The 5726-nt window shown below is 43.3% G+C and overlaps 1 long non-coding RNA gene across 1 annotated transcript; it reads right to left on the reverse strand.

The window, feature by feature from the left end:
* Positions 1 to 2978: 2978 nt before the first annotated feature.
* On the reverse strand, positions 2979 to 5516 carry LOC112622999. Its single transcript, XR_003119068.1, has 3 exons — positions 5432 to 5516; positions 4927 to 5042; positions 2979 to 4668 (listed from the first exon to the last, which is right to left on the reverse strand). It is a non-coding gene; the product is annotated as an uncharacterized LOC112622999 (long non-coding RNA).
* Between the last annotated feature and the right edge of the window lie 210 nt (positions 5517 to 5726).

Genomic DNA, 5726 nt, shown 5'->3' on the forward strand with positions numbered 1-5726 from the left:
AGCCAGATTGTTTTACCACACTATTCTAACAAATTAAATTTAAAGAAGAATTAACACCAATTATACATACACTTTCTCCAAAAATAGAAGAGGCAGGAACACTTTCCAATTTATTTTAGGAAGCCAATATTATCCTGCTATCAAAACCAACCAAAGATTGCACAAGAGAGAGAGACAGGGAGACAGAGACAAACAGAGAAAGAGACAGAAACTACAGACTGATATCCTTCATGAATATAAATGCAACAATCAACAAAATATTAGCAAATGGCTTTCAGCACTATATCAATACAGAAGTCTACACCATAAGCTAGCAATGTTTATCCCAGGGATGAAAGACTGATTTAACATTCAAAAATAAATCAATATATTCATAACTTACCATATTAACAAGCTAAAGGGAAAAAAATCATATGATTCATCAGTTGATGCAGAAAAATTACTTAACAAACTTCAACATCCATTCATGATACAAATTCTCAGAAAACTGGGAATGCAGGGAAACTCCTCAAACTGACTTTTTAAAAACTTGAAGAAAAAAAAAACCCTGCAACTAACATTATACTTAATAATGAAAGACTGAATGCTGGCCTGGCGTGGTGGCTCACGCCTGTAATCCCAGCACTTTGGGAGGCCGAGCTGGGCAGATCACCTGAGGTCAGGAGTTCCAGACCGCCCTGGCAAACATGGCAAAACCCCATCTCTACTAAAAATACACAAATTAGCTGGGCATGGTGGCACACATCTGTAGTTCCAGCTACTCGGGAGGGGGAGGTTGCAGTGAGCTGAGATTGCACCACTGCACTCCAGCCTGGGTGAGAGAGCAAGACTTGGTCTCAAAAAAAAAAAAAATTAAATGCTTTCTCCCTAAGCTCAGGAACAAAACAAGGATGTCCCACCTCACTGCAAAACAGTACTGGAACTTCTAGCCAGCACAATAAGGCAAGAAAAGGAAATGCAAGGAAGAACTAAAACTGTTGCTATTTGCAGATGACATATTCCCCTACGTTGCATTAAAAAAAAAAAAAAAAAAAATCCAAGGAAACTTCAAAAACAAACAAAAAACTCCAAAATAACAAAACTCCTAGAGCCAGTAAGTTTAGCAAGGTCACAGAAAGATCAACATACAAAAATCAACTGTGCTTTTATACACTGGGTCCTACTTGAGTATGGAGAGTGGGAGGAGGGTGAGGATTGAAAAACTACCTATCAGATACTATGCTTATTACCTGGTGATGAAATAATCTATATGCCAACCCCCCATGATGCACAATTTACCAGTTTAACAAACCAGCACATGTACCCCTAAACCTAAAAGTAAAAAAAACAAATAATTTAAAAATTAGATTTTATTAAAAACTTTTTCTCCAAAAGATTTAATTTTTTTTTTTTTTTTTTTTGAGATGGAGTTTTGCTCTTGTTGCCCAGGCTGGAGTGCAATGGCGCGATCTCGGCTCACTGCAACCTCTGCCTCCCAGATTCAAGCAACTCTCCTGCCTCAGCCTCCCGAGTAGTGGGATTACAGGCATGTGCCATCAGGCCTGGCTAATTTTTGTATTTTCAGTAGAGAGGGGGTTTCTCCGCATTGGCCAGGCTGGTCTCGAACTCCCGACCTCAGATGATCCACCCACCTCAGCCTCCCGAAGTGCTGGGATTACAAGCATAAGCCACCGGACCCGGCCCAAAAGATCCTTTTAAGAAGATGAAAAGACAAGCAAAATACTGGGACAAACTCTTGCAAACCACATCTCTCAGGGGTCCTCAAGCCCTGGGCCTCAAACTGGTACAGGTCAATGGCCTGTTAGGAAGCTGGCAGCACAGCAGGAGGTAAGCAGCTCCTGGGCCAGCATCAGCACCTGAGCACCGTCTTCTGTCAGATCAGCCAGGGCATCAGATTCTCACAGGAGCGGGAACCCTATTGTGAACTTCAAATGCGAGGGATCTAGGCTGCACGCTTCTTATGAGAATCTAACTAATGTCTGATGATCTTAAGTGAAACAGTTCCATCTGGAAACCATTTCCCCCACCACCCCCACTTCCGTGGAAAAAACTGTCTTCCATGAAACTTGTCCCTGGTGCCAAAAAGATTGAGGACTGCTGATGTATTTGATAAAGGACTCATGTCTATAATTTAAAGAACCCTCAAAACTCAACAATAATAAAACAATGAAGAAAACAAGAAAACGACACTAAGAGGGATTTCACTGAAGAGGATATGTGTATGGCAAATAAAGACATGAGAAAATGGTCGACATCACTAGTCATTAGGAAAATGCAAATTAAGACCACAGTGAGGTATCATTGCACACCTAATCCAAACAGTAAAATTTAAAAAATAGTGACAATACAAAACGCTGGCAAGGATGTGGAAAAACTGGATCTCTCATATATGGCTGCTGGGAATGTAAAATAGTACATTTCTGGAAAAGGGTTAGCAGTTTCTTTAAAAACTAAACACATAGGCCGGGCGCGGTGGCTCAAGCCTGTAATCCCAGCACTTTGGGAGGCCGAGGCGGGTGGATCACGAGGTCAGCAGATCGAGACCATCCTGGCTAACATGGTGAAACCCCGTCTCTACTAAAAATACAAAAAACTAGCCGGGCGAGGTGGCGGGCGCCTGTAGTCCCAGCTACTCGGAGGCTGAGGCAGGAGAATGGCGTGAACCTGGGAGGCGGAGCTTGCAGTGAGCCGAGATCGCGCCACTGCACTCCAGCCTGGGTGACACAGCGAGACTCCGTCTCAAAAAAAAAAACAAAAAAACTAAACACATACTTACCATATGACCCAGAAATCACACTCCTGGACATTTATCCCATAAAAATGAAAATTTAGGTCCACATAAAAACCTGCACGCAATTTTTCAAAGCAGCTTTATAATAGCCCCCCCAAAAAAGGAGGAGGAGGAGGAGAAGGGGTGAGGGGAGGAGAAGGAGAAGGGGTGGGGGGGAAAGAGGAGGAGGAGGAGGAGGAGGAGGAAAGAACCAAAATGTCATATGATAGGTGAATGCTGAATGATTAAACAAACTGTGTTACACCCATAGTGTGGAATATCACTCAGTAATAGAAAGGAACAAACTAGAAATACCTGCAATAACTTGAATAAATCTCAAGGGCATTCTGCTGAGTTGGGTGGGGGAGGGAGCTAATCTTAGAAGGTCACAAGATGTGAGGACCAATTTATAAAACATTCCCCAAACGACAAAATCATAGAAATGGAGAACAGACTGATGGTTGCCAAGGATTAGGGATGGTGTGGGGAAAAGAAAGGGATGACCATAAAGGGGCTATATGAGAGAGATTTTTGTGGTGTTGAAATAGTTTGTATTTTGATTGTGGTAATGATTACAACAGCCTTCAGGGATAAGGTGACACACAATCACAGGCACATTTTATCTCAGTGTCAATGTCCTGGCTTTATCATTGTGCTCTATGTGGAATGTAACCAACAGTGGAGGCAACGTGGAGGCTCTATGAGACCTCTCTGTACTATCTTTGCAACTTCCTGTAAGTCTATATTCAAAATAAAAAGTTAAAAAAATAGGTGCCCAGGCCACATCCTAAACCTTGTAAATTAAAATATCTAGGGGAGGAACCTAGCCAACTGCATTTTTTTTTAAATGCACGAGGTAATTTTAAAGTGTAGCTAGAGTTAGGCACCACCGGCAGCTCGTATTATTACCGAAAGTACAAGGAGGTGGAACACCTGTAAGTCTGGTGGAAGATAAGGAAGGAGAAAACTAAATATACAAATCTATGTTAGGTCTCTTGAGGGTTTTATTCTCCTAATGTTAAAACCTAGTATTTAAGTGAATCCAAATAATGTGGATGGGATAATCAGTCATCCATTATGATACAGACTATTTTACACAAAAAAGGCCAGTCCCAATAGACTATTCTTTAGATTCTTAAGCATTTGGTATCGATGTTATAATTTTAAAATGCTAAAGAGCAATTACAATCACACTTAAACATGCAGCAATTTTAGAAAATCAATGTTTCACCGAGTTTCTCATTTTAGATGAGTAACAAAATGAGTTCAAATTTTTTATTTTATTGTGTTGACTAACACCAGCAGTGATCCTTGGGAAACATGTGAAAAGCAAGTATTCGTATTTTGACTACATATTCTAATGTATTCGTTATTTATATTAATGATCACCAACTATAATCTAGTAGACTCTCTGGATTTAACTGTTTAGGAAGTGAGTTGTAGACATATAGAAGCCAAGGATTATTTTGAGCCAATAAACAGTGACTTGACCCATCAAATGCTTTGTGTGGTTATTAATCATTCTATATCACCATCATCATAAGACACTGTGCATCTACTCAGCTGGGCCAGGGGATTAAAGGTTTAGGAAAGAGTCCTTCCTTGCCTTTAAAGGGTTTAAAGTCTGTTTGAGGATGGGTCCAAATACATAAAATGATGAATAACAAAGCGAAGAACATGCTGAAATCTGGACTGACAGCAGAAAAGGGCCAAAGGGCTTGTTTTTACTGGAAGTATTTTTGCATAAGCTGGGAAGGGAGTTTGCATCTTCTGGACTCATAGATCAGACAGATGAGCAGCTTCAACAAAGCAGATTTATGCTATCCACCAGGAGGGTTTTGCTTAGTTGTCAGTTGTGGACTTTCTTCCAAAAGTGCAGCTGTTTTGAAGCAAGAAATCTGGCACCAAAAAATAAATAAAGTGAAAATTTAGAATAAGAATTACCTCCCACGCAACTCTAATCAACAGCTATGTCTCCCTTTCCTCCACCTTCAAGATTTAAAGGTCTGGGTGGAAACTGGAGGTGGCGGGTGGGAATGAGTTATTTGCCTTGCCCCAGACCACCAATCTCCTCTGTGTGTGTCTCTCTCCAAACACGACCCTCACACACCCTCTATCCTAATTTACACTGCTACGACTTCCCAGATTTGTTTTACGTTCTGGAAGGATTTATCCATTTGGAAGCGTTCTTAAAAGTTGCTAACTGTCGCGAAGTTCGATTTGAAAGCAAAAGAAGGAATGACCGCGTTTGAACAGAGGAAGAGTGCAAATTCTTGTAAAGGAAGTTGTCTTGTGATTATGGGAGGTAATCAACAGCTACTCAGACATTCTTCTCTTAAACAGCTGAGGTTTATCATTTTCGCTATTATGACAATGAATTTTTTCCTCCTTTCCTTTATGCCTTTTGGCAGGAGCCTCGACTCTGCAGGTGTTAGCGCTGCAAGGGCCGAACCCAACCGCCAGAATGTCTGCCGAGCCTAGCATGGGATGCTGCCCAGCAAAACAGCGCCCAGGGAGAGGGCGACTGAGGAAGAGAGCCTGTAAGCGCGCTTCAGAAGGGACTGGGACCAGAGCCCTGGAAAACTAGAGCGAGTGGATTCCCTGGCAGGGGGAACCCGCGGGAGCCTGGAAAAAAAACGAGAGGGAGAGAAAGAAACTCACCCCCGCGCTGTGAAGCCCGGCGCAGGCAAACGGGTGAGCGCGCAGGCTGGCTAGGCTGCTCCAGCTGGAAGTCATTCTGCGGGCTGGCGTCTGCGTTGTCAGGGCGACCGCCCGGCCGGCGCCAGCGAAGGGGGGGAGGCGGGCTCCGTGAATGGGTGACGTCACGCGGCCGGCGCCAGGCAGTCTGGGCGGCCGAGCCAATGAATCAGCTGTCCGGGGGAGGGAGCGCGGCGCGCGGGAGGAGGCTGCAGGAATGCGCCGGGAGCCGCGCGGCCCGGGAGGGCGGGAGATGCCT

This window comes from Theropithecus gelada, chromosome 4, assembly GCF_003255815.1.
Source record: "Theropithecus gelada isolate Dixy chromosome 4, Tgel_1.0, whole genome shotgun sequence".
NCBI classification, from domain to species: Eukaryota; Metazoa; Chordata; class Mammalia; order Primates; family Cercopithecidae; genus Theropithecus; species Theropithecus gelada.